The 25,713-nt window shown below is 44.4% G+C and overlaps 1 protein-coding gene and 1 pseudogene across 6 annotated transcripts in view; both read right to left on the bottom strand.

Moving 5' to 3' along the window:
• LOC139238000 (EVI5-like protein) overlaps positions 1-25,713 on the bottom strand; it is a 425,899-nt gene that overhangs the window by 368,863 nt on the left and 31,323 nt on the right. The gene's annotated exons all lie outside the window — the stretch shown is intronic.
• On the bottom strand, positions 12,431-12,549 carry LOC139238031 (5S ribosomal RNA; annotated as a pseudogene).

Below are 25,713 nucleotides of genomic sequence, written 5' to 3'. Positions count from 1 at the left end.
AAAGGATGTCAAGGTTTTGGAGAGGGTGTAGAGGACATTTACTAGAATAGAAACATAGAAAATAAGTGCAGGAGGCCATTCGGCCCTTCAAGCCTGCACCGCCATTCAATGAGCTCATGGCAACTTCAGTACCCCATTCCTGCTTTCTCGCCATACCCCTTGATCCCCCTAGTAGTTAGGATTACATCGAACTCCTTTTTGAATATATTTAGTGAATTGGCCTCAAATGAGAATGTGCAAAAATGTATAGCAATGGAGACAGTGAAGTGAACAAAGGAATCATGGAAGGATAACCAAAAGAATATCAGACTGCAAATGTTACAACATTGGCACAAATAGCAGACTTGCTCAAGGTCTTGGTTACTAGTCACGCCAGTAAAATTGTAGCAATAACAAGCAATGGGTGAAAAGCTCTTTGTGCAAAAACAGTTGCTATTACACATAACCACTTGCCCGTATCTAATTGGACAAGGAAGACCAGGTGTCGGCTCATGAGTGGACAAAGGGAAGGAGGGATCACAAAAGGATAGGGTGAACTGAATGTCCCTCAATTGTATTACGTACCGAAAGTGTATAACCGTTGCGGCCCTACAATGTAACGGGGCTTGTCCGAGGGAAGTGAGCGCACTCTTGAGGGAGAGCGTTCCTTTGTTCTGATAAGTCCCGGCCGGTGAAACAATTAATAAAGTCTGCTTTGTTATAAGCTGCTAGTGTTCGCGTGTCAGTGTATTCGCTGAAACAGATTGAGGGAAAAAGAATCCATATCAACATTTGGTGTCAGAAGTGGGATCTCAACAGACGACTGCCGAAAACTTGCGAATTAAGAGCCAGACTAGCCTTGGACAAGACGGGAGGAAAGTGGCCACTGGAGTGAGTATACTTTAAATACCACTTCAGTTTCCTTCTGTTCCAAAAGTCTGAGGAAAGTTTGGCCACTCGCTGTTTCTCAGGTAGCGTCTGAACGAGATCTAGGTCAATCTGGCGAATACCTTCTAAACTTAGGAAATCGCGCGGCGACGCGGAAGGATAGGGAAATCTGGAACCTAGAACAAATTAAGTAAGGCTTATCGTGCGGCGACGCGAACAGGAAAACCGCGGGGCGACGCAGAAGAAAAGGGAAATAGACAATCGCGCGGCGACGCAGAGGATAGGGAATTAGGTAAAATTAAGCCGCGGGGCGACGCGGGACTGTGTAAATTTAAAATTGTACTTATGCCAGGTACGGCGTCGATCTTGTATATCACTTGGTCCGCCTAGGCTCTGGATAAGATAACTTATTCCACCGCGGGGACAATCTGGACTAATTAGGACCCTGATCCTACGCGGGGCGACGTGAGGAATCTGGATTAATTAGGACATCCTACGCGGGGCGACGCGAGGATGGGTAATCATTTGGATAAAACTACTGATATGGGTAGTCCACTACAAAAGTTGTGAAGAATTCCCTGAAAGAGCTGGTCAATTTAGACTGTTATCTGGAACCTTGAACAAATTATTAGGAGATGATCAATTGTGTAAAACTAAACCGCGGGCGACGCGGGAATGGGCAATCATGGATCAAAAAATAGAGCCGGCCAAAACAATTAATAGGAAAGAAGAGACACTTTTGTGAACGCGTGTTTTGAATGAGAAGTACGTGTGTGATTTTGACTGCAGAATGAAAGCCTGTTTGGGAAATCGGGGAGTTGTGGTTTGTTTTAGCCACTTTTTCAAACAGAGTGAAAGTTTTTTTAACTCTTCGTAGTGTTGTCCTGTATGTGGGAAATTTAAGAGTGGGAACCTTATTGAATTACATTTTAAGTTAGGAACGCAAGTGTGGATATATTCGGATGATAAGTTACGGAGCTAGGAAATGCACAAAGGATAGGTTTGTTGAGTAAAAGATTTTTTAAAATACATGGTCCCGGTGGTTGAAAAAAAAGGAATTTATTTGACATGCTCACTTACTTGTCGAAAGAAAACATGCAACGATCGATTACATTGGGTTGAAAGACATAAATTTAGTCTCGGAATGAGATAAAGAATGCCTTTTAAAGAAAAGCTTCTAAGCTCAAAAAAAGTTTTAAATAAAGATTGAAATTACAAAGTTTGAATTGGGATTTTGAGATATTCAGAGAAGGCACAGCAAAATACTGAGATGGATTCAAAAAAAAAATTATTATATTAAATCTGATCTCTTAAAGAAAATAGGAAATATAAAACTAAAAGGTTTGGAAACAATCTAAAAATACCTTCAGGGATCAGGTCAAACTCCTGGGCGAGTGGCGAGCTATCTGCGAAGGTGTAAAAGGGACTTTTGAAAAATGTTAAAAACAGCAAGCTTTAGCAGTGTAGAAGAGACATTGTAACGACCTTGAAACTGGAACAATTGAGATAACGAAAAGCAGCCCTCTCAGCCTACGTGCCAGACTCCCCTCTAGTTATGGAAAAGACGGAAAACCTTGAAAGAAAACAAATTGAACGAATTTGAAAGAAAAAGTGTCTTCGATTGTCCAATGATTTTAAATTAACAAATTTACTGAGACACAAGCCCTCTGTGTAAAATACAAAACCTAATTTGAAGAAAGGAGATCTTAAAAAAAAAAACATAACGTACTAAATAGGTGCTGAAAGGAAAAAAGTGTTGTGAGATGGAAAAGGACATAACTTACTAAATACTAGCTGATATTTGCCGTGAAAAAGCTATTGGCTTAATTGAAAAAAATTTGGAAGAGGTAAAAGACACTCTCCATTGATAATGATTTTAAATTATGAGAAAGTTCCACTGCAGTTTGAAAAGATGAATCACTTCTGTCAAGTTGGCAGGAAAACGCCACTAAGTTAGGATTCTCATTAATGGAAGGAGGACATGTTAAACCCCTAGATGTCTTAAAGAGTGCGCGCACGAAAAACGTGCTAAGAGTTCCACTGGGACCTCTGAGAAGGGTATCAATAGACTACGTAGTCAAATGGTTGGCCTTGCATTGACCGAGGCTGATGATGAAATTGAATTTCAGTAAACAAATAGCTATTAAAAATGTGTGGTCTCGTTTTAAATCAATTTAAAAAAAAATCTTTGGCAAGTACTTGAATTAGAAGTTTAAAAAAAAATTGGAGTTTAATCTAAAATGCTGCCTTTCCTGATGAGAAGACTTTTATTATGACGGCTTTACTAATGATTTCTGCTGTTTAACGGATTCCTAATTTCGAAGCAAGTTTTGAAGGCACAAAGACTTTTTTTTCAGATGATTACGCGAAGTCACGTAATGACATCAGGTCTTCTTACAAACCTGTAAAGGAGTTAACCCTTTCCATTGACAGCCGTTTTATACTGAACATTATTAATTTGGATTTCTTAATAGAATAAAGACTCACCTGACAGATAAAGGAAATGGTGGGATAGTCAGAATAAAAGAGAACTAGCTTATGTAATACTAGTTGCCTGATGCAATAAAAAAATAGATACTCAAACAAAACGAATTGAAGAGTTAAAAGGCTAAGACAAATAAGCTGAAAGAGATTAAAAAAACGGGACCAGACAGATAGATAGTACAGTGCACAGCCATAGCATCATCACCTGTGGCAAAAGAGCCAATGTACCCACAGTGGGGAATCCACAAACCCAACCTAACCCTGACCTCCGATTTCACGGATAAAAGATGAGTCAGACTAAAACCTTGCAAAGGATAAGTTAGCCTCGGAAAAACCAATGCCAACCATCCAAGATGTCATTAAAGCACAGGAGGACGCTCCTGAAAAAGATAAACTGTTGTGGAAAGATTATGGATGTACTTATGACAATGTTTCTAAACTCTGGACCACTCCCGCGGAACAGACTTGCATGTCTGACGAGTTGGCCCTATGGGTTATTGAATGTATGCACTTTGCTACTCATTGTGGAGCAAGGACAAGTGACACGCTTTTGGCCACTTGGTGGCACCCTAGACTCCAAGCGCTGGCCCAGAACATCAGTAGTCGCTGCCTTGTTTGCTAACAGCATAATCCAGGGAAGGGAGTCCCTGTGATTGGGGTAAGACGCCCCTACCAGAAGGTCCCTTTGAGGCCTTGCAGTTGGACTACATTGAGTTGCAAAGAGTTCAGTGTTACAAATATGTGTTAGTAATAGTAGATGTGTTTAGCAAATGGATCGAAGCTTACCCTACCCTGGACAATAAGGCTCAAACTGTTGTTAAGGTGTTAATGAGGGAAATTGTTCCTAGATATGGTATCCCAGCTCGACTGAGTTCCGATAATGGCCCTCACTTTATTGGCCAAGTTAACAAAGAATACTGTTCCCAGATGCGCATTAACCAGCAGCTGCATTGTGCCTACCGACCCCAAGCTGCGGGACTAGTTGAACGTGCTAATCAAACTCTTAAAACTAAGCTTGCCAAACTGGTAGCATCAACCGGACTTAATTGGCTTAAGCTCCTTCCTATAGCCCTATTCCAGATCCGCACTGCTCCTACTGGTAAGGCTAGACTGACCCCCGCAGAGGTCATTTATGGTAGACCCCTTAGGACCCCATGGAATCAGAATGTCCCCTCTACTGTCCAATTCCACCACATGACTGAGGAAATGACTACCTACACTCTTGCCCTGACCCAGGCTCTGCGAATAGCCCACAACCAGGTTCGAGATGCTCAACTCGACCTCCCAGTTTTGCCCGAATCGTCCCTCGTGGCACCAGGGAAGTATGTCCTGATTAAGAAATGGATTCGGAAGGGATTAGAGCCACGATGGGAGGGGCCTTTTCAGGTGTTACTTACTACCCCCACTGCAGCTAAGGTTGAGGGGAGAAGTGCCTGGGTTCACCTGCACCATTGCAAGCTCATCACCCTCTAACGAACCTATTTTACTGGTTGTCCTAACCCGTTTCTTTTCCAGACTTCCTCTTCTCCAGAGCTGAATAAGGTCCTTCCTAGGAGCATCCCGACTAACCGAGTGGGTCCCGAGAAGAACAGTTTGAACCCCTGCCCGTAGTGATAGGTCACTGTCGGTGTAGCTGGTTGTCTAAGAGGCGAGAAAACCGAACTCTTTGAATCAGCAAAATATTCGGACTATTTATCCTTGTCCATAGAGACGCTAAAAGAAACATTTTGTTCTCGAGTAATTGTTAACCTAGAGCGATAAGATGAAACTGTGTCTGTGTGCCAGTCTGTATAGTAGCGTTGGTGTACGTCAAGTGCGGCACGTGGTAAGAGAGACTGAAGCGAGAGCGCCATGTAAACACCTTTTTGTATATGTCTTATGTTTATGCGCGAAATGAGAACTTTTCTAGTTGCTGGGTGTGCTCACATAATCCTATACATTCCAAAGGGGGAATTCCTTTGCGCCCCGTTCCACTGACCCTAACTGAGACTGTTAAGTAGCTTCTGAGCCAGACTAGCATGAGAGGAGGGGGGCCAATGCAAATACAAAAGATGAAAGGCAGGTCAAGAGAGGGATCACGGAGGGCAGGAGGAGCATCATAACGATACCATGTGGACAACCACGGGGACGTCACTAAGTGGGAGAGTGCTGGGTACCCCATTAGTCAAACGTTCCAGGGATGGTACCAACCACCCTATGACCATAAAAAGGAACCCCCATTCTTAATCCTGACCAATACCTCGGGGATCAGGAGGTCAACCGGGACCATATGTTTAACCCGAAATGACGCCAGCGGAAAGGGACATATCATAGGGTACAGCGATTGCCCACACAACCTCAACATCACAATAGGTGCACGAGTCACTATCCTCTCTCACCTTCCGAATAAAACAGGTGGAGGTCTGTGGGCCCAGTCTTGGGACCCCAACACAATATATAAAAAGGCAGCGTATAACGGCACGTATTTTGTGTGCGGGCATAGGGCGTATCCCTGGTTACCTAGGCGATGGACAGGGTCCTGCTATTTGGGATATGTGGTGCCATTTGTGCAGCAAACATGTACCCTGGCAGAAGCACATGCCTCCAGCCGACACAGGCGAGCCCTCACCCCCGCCAAAAGGTTCTTTGGGGTCATGATGTTCCCATTCGGGATAGGACGCACCATGGATGAAGTACAGAACCTAGAGAGGGTATTGGAACAGATAGCTAACTATACTGCTGAAGCTCTGGAGGACATCACGGACGAAATGGTAGCAATACGAATGGCCCTCGATTATCTGTTAGCTGAGAAAGGGGGAACGTGTGACCTGATAGGATCTGAATGTTGCACCTACATTCCCGATAGTTCAGAAAACATAACCAATCTCGCTGATCACATAAGAAGGGAGATAAAGAAGTTATCCACGTCAGCAGGAGGATCTAACTGGTTTGATTGGATATTAGGTGGATCCTGGGGATCCTATCTAATGCATGGAGCAATTATTCTCATTGTAATAATAATCACTTGTTGCTTAATTATTGGTTGTTTCAATTTTTGCTGTAAACTTATTACCAAGGCTATGGACCCTTTAGGAGCTAAGGGATCACGGATGATGCTTCAGCAGACAAAAGGTCCTAAGGAAGGGAACAGAACGGAGCAAAGAGGGGGGGGCTAGTAATAAAAGAATCTAAAGAAAGGATATAATTTGGGGTGCGTCAGCGACTACTTATCCTAAACCTAATGGATATCATTTTTCCTAGCTTCTGTGGGAAAGAAACTATAAGTCTATACCAGAACCTGGCACAACGGATCCTCGAAGGCCCGGAACCCACTACCCTGAGATTTAATGTCAGAAATGGAACAGGGCAAGGTCGGAAAAAAAAAGGGGAATACTGGAAACACTAGGCACGGGTTATGCAGCAGGGGTTATGACGATGAATTCCATAGGCCTGTAGGCAATATACGACCGGGTTAACAACTTAATGACGTAGTCTTGAGTGGTTTAGTGGGGAGGGACTTGGATAACCAAGCCCTACATGCGCGGTGGGGAGATGGCACGGAAGGGGAACTGTTACAAGTGGCCCATACATTGCCGAAATGCCAAGACAATAAAATTGATCCACGCAATGGGGAAAGATATAAGTAAACGATTACAGGCTGAGATAGTTTGCTCCCGGTATGGGGCCTGGATATTAAGTGAGGTACAACATAATTTGGAGCAACTCCAGAATGGAGACATACCAGATTGGATTCCGAACAGCATACTTAACAATTGGACTCTAGATAAAAAAAATGAATAACACATGCGAGGTACAAAGGAATAGTCACGCATGGGTGCCGAAATTCAGATGTATTACTGGGCGGGTGAATATGATCGGATTTGTGTTGTCCATACCACAGTATAATGTAACAAAGGGAGACCCCTTATATCAGATCGATAATATTGGTGAAGTGAGAAACCAAACTCGGTTACGTTACCATCAGCCTGCCAGACGGGTGATTAAAATTAATAGTACCAAAGGCATTGATATAACTGACTGCTATAAAATTAACCAAGTGGTTTTATGTCGAGGTACGCCATGAATGACGAATGATGATTGCAGATTCCACCAAACAAACGGATGCATGCTGAGTATCACTCCTCTCGAACACGATCTTGAGACCATCGCTGCCCCGCAAGGGAACGGAGAGTGATGCGCGAGCACAGGGGCAGCCAACTTAACCATTAAGACCAGGGGAGGAGTCACCCCGTGTCCTCATTACTCCTAACTTCTGCTTCAGACCCAAGGGAGAAATAGACAGACGGATATCATACACATCCCGAGACAACGGAAATCATCGACGGAACAATCACGAGAGGGGTACGAAGAGGCGGTATGAGAACCACAAGGCAAACAGATACCGGAACCAAATGAGGAACAATAACGTTTGGTGCAAGGAATCCAGAATCAAAGGCGACAGTATGTCCGGCTGATGGAAGAAATAGACAACTTACAGAGAGACACTAACGCAATGCTGGCTGATCAGCCCTAGTACTCAAAGCTGTGGGACATTGGACTTGATATTCAAATTCACCCATGGATAAGAATAATAGCACATGTACTTGTAGTAATACAGGGTCTGGTTCTGATGGTCATGATGGGATTAATATGTGCACGAATTAAACAGGATAAGTCAGGGCACGCACTATGATTAAGGCCATAAGGGATGAAAATTTAAGCAGTCCTACAGGAAGGACTTACCTTATATAACTCTGTGGGAAGGTTTCAGGAGGTCCCGAAGCTTGGGAGATGGTCACCCAGGTGAACTAACCTATCTGGAACTTGCCAACAGGGAGATAGTTATTGGGAAATATGGCCAACTTGGCATATAGCCAAGGGCCAAAAGGGGGGAAATGTAAGAGAAAATTTTGGCATTGGGGTACCAGTGGGACAAGGGTTAAAGTGCTGGTTCCTGCACTGGCCCATAAGGAGGTAAAAGGCCCCTCTTCGGCCTTGTACCAAGGCTCCAGAAGTTATCAAGTCAATAATATTCCGACAGGATACGATGTGAGAACCTAAACAGACATTGATAAGACCTTGCGAAGAGGCTCGAGGCCGACTCACAGACAACAAGGAGGATCAGGAAAGAGTGCGAATGGCTGAATGCGATACTCCTGGAATAATCCTAAAGATTATCATGGAATGATAAAAGGGGGGAATGAGAATGTGCGAAAATGTATAGCAATGGAGACAGTGAAGTGAACAAAGGAATCATGGAAGGATAACCAAAAGAATGTCAGACTGCAAATGTTACAACATTGGCACAAATAGCAGACTTGCTCAAGGTCTTGGTTATTAGTCACGCCAGTAAAATTGTAGCAATAACAAGCAATGGGTGAAAAGCTCTTTGTGCAAAAATAGTTGCTATTACACATAACCACTTGCCCGTATCTAATTGGGCAAGGAAGGCCAGGTGTCGGCTCATGAGTGGACAAAGGGAAGGAGGGATCACAAAAGGATAGGTTGAACTGAATGTCCCTCAATTGTATTACGTACCGAAAGTGTATAACCGTTGCGCCCCTACATTGTAACGGGGCTTGTCCGAGGGAAGTGAGTGCACTCTGAGGGAGAGCGTTCCTTTGTTCTGATAATTCCCGGCCGGTGAAACAATTAATAAAGTCTGCTTTGTTATAAGCTGCTACAGTGTTCGCGTGTCAGTGTATTCGCTGAAACAGATTGAGGGAAAAAGAATCCGTATCAACACAACAACTTTCTATGGTAGAGAATTCCACAGGTTCACCACTCCCTGGGTGAAGAAGTTTCTCCTCATCTCAGTCCTAAATGGCTTACCCCTTATCCTTAGACTGTAACCCCTGGTTCGGGACTTCCCCAACATTGGGAACATTCTTCCTGCATCTAACCTGTATAAACTCATCAGAATTTTAAACGTTTCTATGAGATCCCCTCTCATTCTTCTGAACTCCATTGAATACAAGCCCAGTTGATCCAGCCTTTCTTGATATGTCAGTCCCGCCATCCCAGGAATCAGTCTGGTGAACCTTCGCTGCACTCCCTCAATAGCAATGGTACTACTTTAGTTATGTGGAAAGACTAGAAAACTTGGGGTTGTTCTTAGATCACAGAAGGTTAGGTAGAGGAGACTTGATAGAGGTATTAAAAAGGGTTAACGGTTGTGATACAATAAATAAGGAGAAATTGTTTGTGGCAGAAGGATCAATAACCAGAGGACAGAGATTTAAGGCAACTGGCAAAAGAACTAGATGCAACATTGAAAAAAAAAGTACTCAGTGATGATGATCTGCAATGAACTGTTTGAAAGGGCGGTGGAAGCAGATTCAGTAGGGAATGGTATAAATATTTGAAGTGGAAATAGTTGCAGGGCTATGGGGAAAGAGCAAGGAAGTGGGACTAATTGGATAGCTGTACCAAAGAGCCTGTACAGGGATGATGGGCCAAATGGGCCTTCATTTCTGTATCATTCTATGATTCCCGGCTCCTATCCAGAGCCCATCTAATATTGGACCCCAAAACTGCTCCAACCCCCAGCTACTCACCCCCCCATCTAACATAGGATTCCAATATTGCCCCCACCTCTCTCCCCCCCCATCCAATATAGGACCCCAATACTGCTCCAACCCACCCCCCATCCAATATAGGACCCCAATATTGCTCCTCCCCCTTCCATTCAATATAGGAACCCAATACTGCTCCTCCCCCTCCAATATAGGACCCCAATATTGCTCCTCCCCCTTCCAATCAATATAGGACCCCAATACTGCTCCTCCCCCTCCAATATAGGACCCCAATACTGCTCCAACCCACCCCCCATTCAATATAGGACCCCAATACTGCTCCTCTCCCTCCAATATAGGACCCCAATACTGCTCCAACCCACCCCGCATTCAATATAGGACCCCAATACTGCTCCTCCCCCTCCAATATAGGACCCCAATATTGCTCCTCCCCCTTCCAATCAATATAGGACCCCAATACTGCTCCTCCCCCTCCAATATAGGCCCCCAATACTGCTCCAACCCACCCCCCATTCAATATAGGACCCCAATACTGCTCCTCTCCCTCCAATATAGGACCCCAATACTGCTCCACCCCCCATCTAATATAGAACCCCAATATCGCTCCACCTCCCCATCCAATATAGGACCCCAATACTGCCCCTCCCCCTCCCATCAGATATTGGACCCCAATTCTGCTCCAACCCACCCCCCATCAAATATAGGACCCCAATACTGCTCCACCCCCCATCCAATATAGGACTCCAATACTGCCCCTCCCTCTCCCATCCAATATAGGACTTCAATACTGCTCCAACCCACCCCCCACCCAATATAGGAACCCAATACTGCCCCTCCCCCCCCCGATATAGGATCCCAATGCTGCTCCAACCCACCCCCCATCGAATATCGGACCCAACAATGCCCTCTCCCTCCCATCTGATAAAGGACCCCAATACTGCTCCAACTCACCCCTCCATCCAATATAGAACCCCAATACTGCTCCAACCCACCCCATCTAATATAGGACCCAATACTACTCCAACTCACCCCATCTAATACAGTATAACAAGGGACTACAGTGGGATGAGGGCAGAGTTGGCTAAAGTAGACTGGGAACACAGACTAAACGGTGGCACAATTGAGGAACAGTGGAGGACTTTTAAGGAGCTCTTTCATAGTGCTCAATAAAAATATATTCCAGTGAAAAAGGGCGGTAAGAGAAGTGATAACCAGCCGTGGATAACCAAGGAAATAAAGGAGAGTATCAAATTAAAAACCAATGCGTATAAGGTGGCCAAGGTTAGTGGGAAACTAGAAGATTGGGAAAATTTTAAATGACAGCAAAGAATGACTAAGAAAGCAATAAAGAAAGGAAAGATAGTTTATGAAAGTAAAATTGCGCAAAACATAAAAACAGCTAGTAAAAGCTTTTACCGATATATAAAACGGAAAAGTGTGACTAAAGTAAATGTTGGTCCCTCAGAAGATGAGAAGGGGGATTTAATAATGGGAAATGTGGAAATGGCTGAGACCTTAAACAATTATTTTGCTTCGGTCTTCACAGTGGAAGATACAAAAACCATGCCAAAAATTGCTGGTCACGGGAATGTGGGAAGGGAGGACCTTGAGACAATCACTATCACTAGGGAGGTAGTGCTGGACAGGCTAATGGGACTCAAGGTGGCACAATTGAGGAATAGTTGAAATGCATCCCAGGGTATTAAAAGAGATGGCGGAAGTTATAGCAGATGCATTCGTTATAATCTACCAAAATTCTCTGGACTCTGGGGAGGTACCAGCAGATTGGAAAGCAGCTAATGTAATGTCTCTGTTTAAAAAAGGGGGCAGACAAAAGGCAGGTAACTATAGGCCGGTTAGTTTAACATCTGTAGTGGGGAAAATGCTTGAAGCTATCATTAAGGAAGGAATAGCGGGTCATCTAGATAGGAATAGTGCAAGCAAGCAGACGCAACATGGATTCATGAAGGGGAAATCATGTTTAACTAATTTACTGGAATTCTTTGAGGATATAACGAGCATGGTGGATAGAGGTGTACCGATGGATGTGGTGTATTTGGATTTCCAAAAGGCATTCGATAAGGTGCCACACAAAAGGTTACTGCAGAAGATAAAGGTACGCAGAGTCAGAGGAAATGTATTAGCATGGATAGAGAATTGGCTAACTAACAGAAAGCAGAGAGTCGGGATAAATGGGTCCTTTTCAGGTTGGCAATTGGTGGTTAGTGGTGTGCCACAGGGATCGGTGCTGGGACCACAATTGTTTACAATATACATAGATGACCTGGAAGAGGGGACAGAGTGTAGTGTAGCAAAATTTTCAGATGACACAAAGATTAGTGGGAAAGCAGGTTGTGTAGAGGACACAGAGAGGCTGCAAAGAGATTTGGATAGGTTAAGCGAATGGGCTAAGGTTTGGCAGATGTTGGAAAATGTGAGGTCATCCACCTTGGGGGGAAAAAAAAAAAAACAGTAAAAGGGAATATTATTTGAATGGGGAGAAATTACAACATGCTGTGGTGCAGAGGGACCTGGGGGTCCTTGTGCATGAAACTCTTTTTGGTAGCCTACTGCACCTGGTATTCCCAGGCAGTCTCTCATCCAAGTACTAACCAGGCCTGACTCTGCTTGGCTTCCGAGATCAGACAAGATCGAGCATTTTCAGACTAGTGTGGCCGTAGTCAAATATTTACGCCCGGTTTCGAACCGGGGACTTTTCACATGTTAAGCGAATGTGATAACCACTACACTATGGCCCTTGTGCATGAAACTCTTTTAGGGAGTTAACGGAAAAAACATTAAACCGTGCCCCCCGATCTGGGGGAAACACCAACATTTACAATGCCATTTTTTTTGGCACAGAATTGAATTTTTCTCCAAGTGCCCCCTATAAAAGGGGAGGGGGACACTAAAAGCACCGGCAATTAAAACAAATTGAACTTTAAAACGTAAAATCAAATTAAAATTTGGTTGCCGGGCGTGACGATGCACTCCAGTCCCTCCGGTGCCCACCTCTCGCATAAGGCCGCGAGCGTACTGGTGGACACCGCGTGCTCCATCTCCAAGGACACCCTGGACCGGATGTAAGAGCGGAAGAGAGGCAGGCAGTCAGGTTGAACGACCCCCTCGACCGCCCGCTGCCTGGACCGGCTGATGGCACCCTTGGCCGTGCCCAGGAGCAGTCCTACGAGGAGGCCCTCGGACCAACCCGCTCCCCTCCGCACAGGGTGCCCAAAGATCAGGAGAGTGGGACTGAAGTGCAGCCAGAATTTCAGGAGCAGCAAGTTAGTTTGCAGGTGCAGCAGGTAATCAGGAAGGCGAATGGAATGTTGGCCTTAGTTGCGAAAGGGAGTACAAAAGCAGGGAGGTCCTGCTGCAACTGTACAGGGTATTGGTGAAGCCGCACCTGGAGTACTACGTGCAGTTTTGGTCACCTTACTTAAGGAAGGATATACTAGCTTTGGAGGGGGTACAGAGACAATTCACTAGGCTGATTCCGGAGATGAGGGGTAGATTGAGTAGACTGGGTCTTTACTTGTTGGAGTTCAGAAGGATGAGGGGTGATCTTATAGAAACATTTAAAATAATGAAAGGAATAGACAAGATAGAGGCAGAGAAGTTGTTTCCACTGGTCGGAGAGACTAGAACTAGGGGGCACAGCCTCAATTTAAAACCGAGTTGAGAAGGAATTTCTTCTCCCAGAGGGTTGTGAATCTGTGGAATTCTCTGCCCAAGGAAGCAGTTAAGGCTAGTTCATTGAATGTATTCAAATCACAGATAGATAGATTTTTAACCAATAAGGGAATTAAGGGTTATGGGGAGCGGGCGGGTAAGTGGAGCTGAGACCTCGGCCAGATCAGCCATGATCTTGTTGAATGGCGGAGCAGGCTCGAGGAGCTAGATGGCCTACTCCTGTTCCTAATTCTTATGTTCTTATGTAGGACCCAATACTGCCCCTCCCCCTCCCATCCGATATAGGACCCAATACTGCCCCTCCCTCCCATCCGATATAGAACCCCAATACTGCCCCTCCCTCTCCCATCCAATATTGAACCCCAATACTGCACTGCTCCAACCAACCCCCACCATTGAATATAGGACCCAATACTGCTCCAACCCACCCCGCCCCCCCATTGAATATAGGACCCAATACTGCTCCAACCCACACCCCCCCATTGAATATAGGACCCCAATACTGCTCCACCCCCCATCCAATATAGGAACCCAATACTGCTCCAACCCAGCCCCCTATTTAATATAGCACCCAATACTGCTCCAACCCCCATCCAGTATAGGAACCCAATACTGCTCCAACCCAGCCCCCCATTTAATATAGGACCCAATACTGCTCCAGCCCACTCCCCCATCTAATATAGGACCCCAATACTGCTCCTCCCCCTCCCCCATTCTAATATAGGACCCCAATACTGCTCCCCCCTCCCCATCCAATATAGGACCCAATGCTGCTCCTCCCCCTCCCCCATTTTAATATAGAACCCCAATGCAGCTCCATCCATCCCCCCAGACCACATATTGCACACAAATACACTGCTTCTACCCTTCATCTAACGCAACAACTTGTATTTATATAGCACCGTTAACGTAGTAAAACATCTCAAGACACTGCACAGGAGCATTACCAAACAAAATTTGACACCGAACCACATAAGGAGATATTGGGCAGAAAGGAAGTAGGTTTTATGGAGGGTCTTAAAGGAGGAAAGAGAGGTAGCGAGGCAGAAAGGTTTAGGGACCCCCTTCATCGAACAACGCACACTACTTGATAGAAATATACTGCATGTGGAACTTGCATGTGGAACGGTTTTACAGGACAATAGTTTATTTTTAAATACATTATATTTCTACATGCTCACTGTCCTCTCGGGTACTCACTACTCTCTCTATTTTTAGATTTCAAAACAGATGTCTCGGGCAGCATGCAGCTGTTTCACCTTCAGACTTGTTACATGCAATGCAGTACTTCCACCAATATATTGGTGTCAGTCTTAGTTCAATCACAGCACTCTCACCTAGAACAGAAGGTTGTGAGTTCAAGCCGCACTTGAGACACGAGTGTCTAATCTAGGCTGACACTTCAATGCATTGAGGGAGTGCTGCATTGTCAGTGGGGCCATCTTTCAGATGAGACATTAAACTGAGGCCAGGTTTGTCTTCTCAGGTAAATGTAAAAGATGCCATGGCACTCTTTGAAGCAGCTGGTGTCCTGGCCTATATTGATTTGTCAATCAACATCACCAAAGCAGGTTATCTGGTCATTTATCTCATTGCTGTGTATAAACCGACTGTTGTATTTTCTATATAATAGTGAATAGCTGTAAAGTGCTTTGAGACATCCCAAGGTTGTAATATAAATTCACATTCTTTCTTTATACAATTCATTTACTGAGGTTTCCTGCCCTAATTTTATTTGATAGCGCTTTGTGTAGCACCTTTGGATATTTTACTGTGTTAGAGGCACTAAATAATAACTTTTATTTATAAAGCGTCTTCAACGTAGTAAAACCTCCCAAGGCGTTTCACAGCAGTGTTACAGACAAAACAAATCAATTTGACACCGAGCCAGAAAAGAAATTAAGGCAGATGATTAAAAGCTTGGTAAAAATAGAGGTAGGTTTTAAGGAGCATCTTAAAGGAGAAACAAGAGGTAGAGGGGCGGAGAGGTTTAGGGAGGGAGTTCCAGAACTTAGGGCCCAAACAGCTGAAGGCCCAGCCACCGAAGGTTGAGCAATTATAATGAGGGATGTTCAAGAGGCCAGAATTTGAGGAGCAGAGACATCTTGTGGGGTTGTAAGGCTGAAAAAGATGAGATAGGAAGGGGCAAGGCTATGGATTTGTAAACAAGGATAAGAATTTTGAAACCGCAAGCCAATATAGATCAGAAAGCACAGGGGTGATGGGTGATCTTGACTTGGTGCGAGTTAGGACACGGGCTGCTGCATTTTGGATGACCTCAAAATTATGTAGTGTAGAATGTGGGAGGCCAGCCACGAGTGAGTTGGAGTAGTCAAGTCTAGAGGTAACAAAGGCATGAATGAGGGTTCCAGCAGCAGAAGAGCTGAGGCGGGCAATGTTACGGAAGTGCAAAAAGGTGGTTTTAGTTATGCCACGGATAGGTGGCTGGAAACTCATGCAGGGTCTATGACACCTAGTTTGGTAACAGTCTGGTTCACCCTCAGATTGGTGCTAGGGAGAGGGATGGAGCCAGTGTTAGGGAACGCAGTTTGTGGCGGGAACCAAAGATAATGGCTTCTGTCTTCCCAATATTTAATCGGAGAAAATTTCTGCTCATCCAGTACTGGATGTCTGACAAGCAATTTGACACTTTAGATACCAAGCAGGGGTCGAGAGAAGTGGTGGAGAGGTAGAGCTTGGTGTCGACAGCGTACATGTGGAAACTGATTCCGTGTTTTCGGATGATATCGCCAAGGGGCAGCATATAGATGAGAAATAAGATTCTTGAGGGTCACCAGAGGCAACGATGCGCGAGTGGGAAGAGAAGCCATTGCAGGAGATTTTCTGGCTACGATTTAGATAGATAAGAAGGCAACCAGGCGAGTGCAGTCCCACCCAGCTGGACATTGGTGGAGAGGCGTTTGAGGAGAATGGAGTGGTCAATTGTGTCAATGGCTGCAGACAGCTCCAGAAGGACAAGGAGGGATACTTTACCTTTGTCACACTCAGAGGATGAGCGCCTTTTCGGTACTGTGGCAGGAGCGAAAACCAGATTGAAGGGATTCAAACACTGAATTCAGGGCAAGATGGTCACAGATTTTGGAGCCGACAACACGTTCAAGTACTTTGGACAGGAAAGGGAGGTTGGAGATGGGATGATAGTTAGCAAGCAAAGTGGGGTCAAGGGTTGGTTTTTTGAGGAGATCATATCATAAGCAGTCCCTTGAAACGAGGATGACTTGCTTCCACACTGAAAATGGATGAGTACACAGGTGTTTCAATGATATTCCAGATCCCAAACTACATCCTCATCCTGAAGGGTAGAAAACGCCTGGGAGTGGATTGTTTTTAACATGTGGTGGCCGTTAGCAGATTTGAAGGAGGGGAACAGTACCTGAGGAGAGAGAACCGTTAACAATGTTGGCTAACATGGGAGCCAAAAAAGGAAGTTGGGAGGTCAGCAGTTTAGTGGAAATAGGGTCAAGGAAGCAGGAAGTGGGTCTCATGGACGAGATGAGCCTGGAGAGATCAAGAGGAGAGATCAATGAGGAACGAGAGAAAGATGTGAGTTTAGGGCTAGGGCAGGTGAGGGCAAGAGATGAAGTTTGGCCCTGTGGGCTAGGTGAAGGAAGGAAACTCGCAGAAGCAGCTGATCGGATGGTCTCAATCTCTGAGACAAAGTTGTTCATGAGCTCCTCACACTTGTTCTTGGAGGTGAGTGTGATGAAGACAGTGGAGAGGGGTTTAAGGAAATGGTTAGCAGGAGAGAATATTTTTTGCAATCCAGAATGGCTCTTGAATAGTGAACTGTTTTTGGAGACAAGAGTAGGAACCGATAATGTGTTCGAGCCAATCTGGCGGTGAATGGCTAAACCAGTTGTCCACTACATTCGTTCAAGTCTGCGCCCTTTTGACTTGAGTGAGCAAAGATGAAGGCTGTACCAGGGGGAATGGCCAGTGAGATCTTTTTAATAGGGACTAGGGCAGCAAAGGTGGTGGTGAGGGTGTAGAAATGTCATTGTTAAAAGAGGGCCAACAGTTGGACAGTTTTGAATTGATAAGTGCAGATTTGAGAGTTTGGAGAGATTTTTTTCCAGGGGCGGATGCAGAAGGAAGTAGTTTTGGAATGGGGAAGGGGGATGTGGGTCGAGAGTGATTCAAGGAAACGGGCAGAGATGGCTTTATCTTTAATTGACACGGTTGGAATACCAAGGCCACGAGAGATTGCAAGGTCAAGGGTGTGGCCATGAATATGGGTTGAGGAATTTACATGAATTTACATATAAATACAAGTTGCAGTTGTTGTTGCTGAAAAGGACATTAGTGAACCAGTTGGGTTTTTACAACAATCCAACAGCTTCATGGTCACTTTTACCGATACCAGCTTTATTTTAAACCAAATTCAAATCCTCAAAGTGCCATGCTGGGATTTGATCTCACCTTCTCTGCAGTATTATTACAGGTCCTTGGATTACAGATGCACAAAATTATATAGAGTATACAGCACAGAAACACCATTCAGTCCAACCAGTCCATGCTGGCATTTATGCTCTATGCTTCACCACTACGGGCTAGAGCATGGCATAGGAGCAACTGTTTGGCATGCAGCTCCCGACACATCGAAGAACCACACCACTGATGACACCAAGGAAGAGCCCTGAAATCCCACATTATCATGTGAACTGCTGGCACAACTGCACATTTCAGAACTTGCATTTGTGTCAAATTCAAATTGCAACAAAACAGCAGGGTGGTGTAGCAACGCACGATCTTATAAAGTGATGCATAATTCTTCGAAAAAAACCAATACTCAATTCCAGTAGTCCCAGCAGGCACAAGGTCAAAAACTTTGCAGACGACAATTAAATTACAAATTAAATAGAGGGCAACGGAGTCATTTTCAATTGAAGGAAACAGAAACTTTACTTCTAGATTGTATCCTTGGCATATGCAATGAATTACGAGAGAACTCTATTTCTCAATTTTCAGTAAAATGGCTTTTTTTTTAAAAAAGGGTCTGTTGACAGCACCGCAACTTTTGATATCTCACATTCACACATACACCAGTCACCACAGGGAAACCAGACATTTCCAAAGGAAGAGTAAAAACAAACATAGGCCAGTGTCTACATCACAAAATACTGCATCAATGTCCAAATAAAACCTACCCATTCCAAAAAACTTAGAGGCACAAGAATAAGTTCAGCAAAAGTTACTATAAAATAACTCCTCTTGAAGATTTTAATTCTGACTGTTACAGATGTTACTGTCTACTGCGCCTTAAAGAGATGATGAACATTTCTACTGACCAAGGATTGGAGCTAAAGTTCAAGGAGGCCAAATGTTACAATCTACATTATTCAATTGTGACTAGTTGCACCACACAAATAACATTCCTATGATCGCAACAAAGCTGAACCTGTAACATTTATATAGGATTATATCAAATATACGGCACAGAAACAGGCCATTCGGCCAAATCAATCCATACCGCATTTCTGTTCTATTAAGTCACCCCTCAGCCTTCTTTATTTACGAGAAAAGAGACCCAGCCTGTTCATCCTTTACTGATATGTATGTCTTCACGTTTCTGGTATCATCCTTGTAAATCTTCTCTGCACCCTCTCGAGTGCCTCTATATCCGTTTTATAATATGGCGACCAGAACTGTACTGTCTACACAAGGTTTGATACAGGTTTAGCATAACTTCCCTACTTTTCAATTCTATACCGCTAGAAATAAACCCTAATATTTGGTTTGCTATTTTTATAGCCTTGCTAACCTGTGGTGATATGTATTTGTACTGAGATCCCTTTGTTCCTCGACCCCACCCAGACTCACATCCTCCAAGTAATAAGTGACCTCCCTATTCTTCGTACCAAAATGTAATACCTCATCTGTGTTGAACTTAATTTGCCAATTATATGCCCATTCTGCAAGTTTATTAACGTTCTTCTTTAATTTGTTGCAGTCCTCCTCACTATTGACTATTTCTACCCCCCCTCCAAATTTGGTGTCATCTGCAAATACAGAAATTGTGTTTTGGATTCCAAAATCTAAATCGTTACTATAAATTGTGAACAACAGTGGTCTCAGCACTGATCCTTGTGGAACACTACTACCCACCTTCTGCCACTGAATAGCTACCTTTTACTCCTACTCTCTGCTTTCTGTTTTGAAGCCAGCTAACTATCTATTCTGCTACTTGTCCCCTGACTCTGCATTCTCTGACCTTGTTCATCAGTCTATTATGGGGTACCTTATCAAAGACTTTGTGAAATTTAGATAAATTACATCTACTGCATTACTTTTGTCTACTCTGTTACCTCGCCAAAAAATTCAAAGAGGTTGGTCAAACAAGACTTTCTCTTTTGAAATCCACGCTGACTATTCGTTATATTTTTGGTTTCGAGATGTTCTATTTTCTCCTTTAATAGGGATTCCATTATTTTTCCTACCATCGATGTTAAGCTGACTGATCTATAATTCCCTGAACATGTTCTATCCACCTTCTTAAATATGGGTATTATGCTAGCTATCTGCCAGTCCTCTGGCTCTACACATTTATCTAATGAATTATTAAATGTGTGTAGTAATTCCTCTGCTATCTCTTCCCTAGATTCTTTTAAAATGCACAGATGCAATCCATCTGGATCAGGGGTTTTATCCTCCGAGTTTGATTAGTTTATTTAATACATCCCCTCTTTTTATTCTAAATATACTTCTCATTACTAATCTCATCATCCAATGTCATGTTCACCTGTTCAATCTCCCTAGTAAATACTGAGGCAAAGTAATTATTTAATATTTCTGCCATCTCTCTATCGTTACCTGTGGTATTTTCCTGTCTCTCCCTTACTGGCCCTATTCCCATCCCAACCTTCCTTCGTTTTTTTATTGACTTTAAAAAGACGTTACTATTTTGTTTTATGCTCCTTGATAATTTAATTTCATAGTTCCTCTTTGCCTTCCTAATTGTTTTTTTTTTTTTACTTTTCTTCAAATCTTTTTAGTATTCTCCTTTAACATGCACTCTGCTGCTGTCTATGTATTTAATGTATGCCTCTTTCCTTGCCCTCAATTGTTCCTGTATGGCTTTATTCATCCATGGAGTCTCATTAGTGTTTTGTTTCTTTTTTCCTTCCAGCAGAACATATTATTCCTGCACTCGGTTGAACACTGTTTTAAATGTTTCCCATTGCTGTTGCAACATCGTTGTTTGCCAATATTGTTGCCCATTTTATTTTCCAATTTATATTCTCAGTTCCTCAAGATCAGCTTTCCTCCAATCTATTACCCTGGTTTTTGTCATACTTATGTCCTTCTCAATTATCATAGAAACATAGAAAATAAGTGCAGGAGTAGGCTATTCGGCCCTTCTAGCCTGCACCGCCATTCAATGAGTTCATAGCTGAACATGCAACTTCAGTACCCCATTCCTGCTTTCTCACCATACCCCTTGATCCCCCTAGTAGTAAGGACTTCATCTAACTCCTTTTTGAATATATTTAGTGAATTGGCCTCAACAACTTTCTGTGGTAGAGAATTCCACAGGTTCACCACTCTCTGGGTGAAGAAATTCCTCCTCATCTCGGTCCTAAATGGCTGACCCCTTATCCTTAGACTGTGTCCCCTGGTTCTGGACTTCCCCAACATTGGGAACATTCTTCCTGCATCTAACCTGTCTAACCCCGTCAGAATTTTAAACGTTTCTATGAGGTCCCCTCTCATTCTTCTGAACTCCCCTCTCATTCTTCTGAACTCCAGTGAATACAAGCCCAGTTGATCCAGTCTTTCTTGATAGGTCAGTCCCGCCATCCCGGGAATCAGTCTGGTGAACCTTCGCTGCACTCCCTCAAAAGCAAGAATGTCCTTCCTCAGGTTAGGAGACCAAAACTGTACACAATACTCCAGGTGTGGCCTCACCAAGGCATTGTACAACTGTAGCAACACCTCCCTGCCCCTGTACTCAAATCCCCTCGCTATGAAGGCCAACATGCCATTTGCTTTCTTAACCGCCTGCTGTACCTGCATGCCAACCTTCAATAACTGATGTACCATGACACCCAGGTCTCTTTGCACCTCCCCTTTTCCTAATCTGTCACCATTCAGATAATAGTCTGTCTCTCTGTTTTTACCACCAAAGTGGATAACCTCACATTTATCCACATTATACTTCATCTGCCATGCATTTGCCCACTCACCTAACCTATCCAAGTCACTCTGCAGCCTCATAGCATCCTCCTCGCAGCTCATTTTGCCACCCAACTTAGTGTCATCCGCAAATTTGGAGATACTACATTTAATCCCCTCGTCTAAATCATTAATGTACAGTGTAAACAGCTGGAGCCCAGGCACAGAACCTTGCGGTACTCCACTAGTCACTGCCTGCCATTCTGAAAAGTCCCCATTTACTCCTACTCTTTGCTTCCTGTCTGACAACCAGTTCTCAATCCATGTCAGCACACTACCCCCAATCCCATGTGCTTTAACTTTGCACATTAATCTCTTGTGTGGGACCTTGTCGAAAGCCTTCTGAAAGTCCAAATATACCACATCAACTGGTTCTCCCTTGTCCACTCTACTGGAAACATCCTCAAAAAATTCCAGAAGGTTTGTCAAGCATGATTTCCCTTTCACAAATCCATGCTGACTTGGACCTATCATGTCACCTCTTTCCAAATGCACTGCTATGACATCCTTAATAATTGATTCCATCATTTTACCCACTACCGATGTCAGGCTGACCGGTCTATAATTCCCTGTTTTCTCTCCCTCCTTTTTTAAAAAGTGGGGTTACATTGGCTACCCTCCACTCGATAGGAACTGATCCAGAGTCAATGGAATGTTGGAAAATGACTGTCAATGCATCCACTATTTCCAAGGCCACCTCCTTAAGTACTCTGGGATGCAGTCCATCAGGCCCTGGGGATTTATCGGCCTTCAATCCCATCAATTTCCCCAACACAATTTCCCGACTAATAAAGATTTCCCTCAGTTCCTCCTCCTTACTAGACCCTCTGACCCCTTTTATATCCGGAAGGTTGTTGGTGTCCTCCTTAGTGAATACCGAACCAAAGTACTTGTTCAATTGGTCTGCCATTTCTTTGTTTCCCGTTATGACTTCCCCTGATTCTGACTGCAGGGGACCTACGTTTGTCTTTACTAACCTTTTTCTCTTTACATACCTATAGAAACTTTTGCAATCTGCCTTAATGTTCCCTGCAAGCTTCTTCTCGTACTCCATTTTTCCTGCCCTAATCAAACCCTTTGTCCTCCTCTGCTGAGTTCTAAATTTCTCCCAGTCCCCGGGTTCGCTGCTATTTCTGGCCAATTTGTATGCCACTTCCTTGGCTTTAATACATGCGGTCTCTAAATGTCTGCCATTGCCCATCCACAGTCAACCCCTTAAGTATCGTTCGCCAATCTATCCTAGCCAATTCACGCCTCATACCTTCAAAGTTACCCTTCTTTCAGTTCTGGACCATGGTCTCTGAATTAACTGTTTCATTCTCCATCCTAATGCAGAATTCCACCATATTATGGTCACTCTTCCCCAAGGGGCCTCGCACAACGAGATTGCTAATTAATCCTCTCTCATTACACAACACCCAGTCTAAGATGGCCTCCCCCCCTAGTTGGTCATCTTAAAGCGTAATATAGTATGGTCACTATTGCCTCCATGTTCCCCTACTTTTACTTCTCTTATCTGCTTTGGCTTATTCCCCATCACTAGATTCAATAGCCAATCATCTCTTGTTGGTTTTTTATATGTTGGGTTAGAAAGGAGTCCTGTACACATTGTAGGAACTCCATTCTCTCATCCCCTTTACCTACCTCTTGTCCAATTAATATTGGGTAGCCGAAATTTCCCCATGATTATTATTCTGTGTTTTTTTACTCATTTCCCTAATTTGTCTGCATATTTGTTCCTCCACCTCCTTTTTCCACTATTAGGTGGTGTGCAGACTACACCTATTAGTGTAATTGATCCTTTATCATTTATCTCTATCCATATGGATTCTATTTGTCTTGCTGATAGCTGCGCCACTTTTTTGTACTGCCATTGTTATCCCTAATAAGTATAGCAACTCCACCGCCCCCTTTATCTTTTCTAAGTATGTTATACCTGCAATGTTTAATTCCCAGTCCTAATTTTTCTGTAGCCATGTCTCAGTAATCCCTGCTATGTCTGCTTCCTCACAACACATGACTACCTCCAGCTCCCCTGTTTTAGACGGACACTGTGTGCATTGCTGTACAGCCATTTTAATTCATTTTTAATAGGATTTCTTCTCACTATGTTTCAACCACCTCCTCGACACACCCGCTCGAAGTCCCGCTGCCTCCGACTCCCCGGACTTTTATAGGCTGCTTCCTTGACGCACCCGCTCGAAGTCCCGCTGCCTCCGACTCCCCGGACTTTTATAGGCTGCTTCCTCGACGCACCCAATCGAAGTCCCGCTGCCTCCGACTCCCCGGACTTTTATAGGCTGCCTCCTCGACGCACCCACTCGAAGTCCCACTGCCTCCGACTCCCCGGACTTTTATAGGCCGCCTCCTCGACGCACCCACTCGAAGTTGCGCTGCCTCCGACTCCCCAGACTTTTATAGGCTGCCTCCTCGACGCACCCACTCGAAGTCCCACTGCCTCCGACTCCCCGGACTTTTATAGGCCGCCTCCTCGACGCACCCACTCGAAGTTGCGCTGCCTCTGACTCCCCAGACTTTTATAGGCTGCCTCCTCGACGCACCCACTCGAAGTCCCGCTGCCTCCGACTCCCCGGACTTTTATAATACATTCTGAAAAGGGAGGGTGAACAGCCAGTTGTCGTGGTACATATAGGTAAAAAACGGGATGAGGTCCTACGAGACGAATTTAGGGAGTTAGGAGCTAAATTAAAAAGACCTCAAAAGTAGTAATCTCAGGATTGCTACCAGTGCCATGTGCTAGTCAAAGTATGAATTCTGGATAGCTCAGATGAATATGTGGCTTGAGGTGTAGTGCAAGAGGGAGGGATTCAAATTCCAGAGACATTGGAACCGGTTCTGGGGGTGGTGGGACCAGTACAAACCGGAAGGCCTGCACCTGGTCGAATCCTCTGGAATTTTTTGAGGGTGTAACGAGCAGAGTGGACAAGGGAGAACCAGTGGATGTGGTGTATTTGGACTTTCAAAAGGCTTTTGACAAGGTCCCACACAAGAGATTGGTGTGCAAAATCAAAGCACATGGTATTGGGGGTAATGTACTGACGTGGATAGAGAACTGGTTGGCAGGCAGGAAGCAGAGTCGGGATAAACGGGTCCTTTTCAGAATGGCAGGCAGTGACTAGTGGAGTGCCGCAGGGCTCAGTGCTGGGACCCCAGTTCTTTACAATATACATTAACGATTTAGATGAAGGAATTGAACGTAACATCTCCAAGTTTGCAGATGACACTAAGCTGGGTGGCGGTGTGAGCTGTGAGGAGGACGCTAAGAGGTTGCAGGGTGACTTGGACAGGTTAGGTGAGTGGGCAAATATGCATGGCAGATGCAGTATAATGTGGATAACTGTGAGGTTATCCATTTTGGTGGCAAAAACGCGAAGGCAGAATATTATCTGAATTGTGGCAGATTAGGAAAAGAGGAGGTGCAACGAGACCTGGGTGTCATGATTCATCAATCATTGAAGGTTGGTATGCAGGTGGCGAAGAAGGCAAATGGTATGTTGGCCTTCATAGCTAGGGGATTTGAGTATAGGAGCAGGGAGTTGTACAGGGCCTTGGTGAGGCCTCACCTGGAACATTGTGTTCAGTTTTGCTCTCCTAATCTGAGGAAGGACATTCTTGCTATTGAGGGAGTGCAGCGAAGGTTCACCAGACTGATTCCAGGGATGGCTGGACTGTCATATGAGGAGAGACTGGATCAACTGGGCCTTTATTCACTGGAGTTTAGAAGGATGAGAGGGGATCGCATAGAAACGTATAAGATGCTGACGGGTCTGGACAGGTTAGATGTGGGAAGAATGTTCCCGATGTTGGGGAAGTCCAGAACCAAGGGTCAGAGTCTAAGGATAAGGGGTAAGCCATTTAGGACTGAGATGAGGAGAAACTTCTTCACTCAGAGTTGTTAACCTGTGGAATTCCCTGCCGCAGAGAGTTGTTGATGCCAGTT

This window comes from Pristiophorus japonicus, chromosome 24 (assembly GCF_044704955.1).
Source record: "Pristiophorus japonicus isolate sPriJap1 chromosome 24, sPriJap1.hap1, whole genome shotgun sequence".
NCBI classification, from domain to species: domain Eukaryota; kingdom Metazoa; phylum Chordata; class Chondrichthyes; family Pristiophoridae; genus Pristiophorus; species Pristiophorus japonicus.
This window is presented reverse-complemented; position numbering and strand designations above follow the sequence as displayed.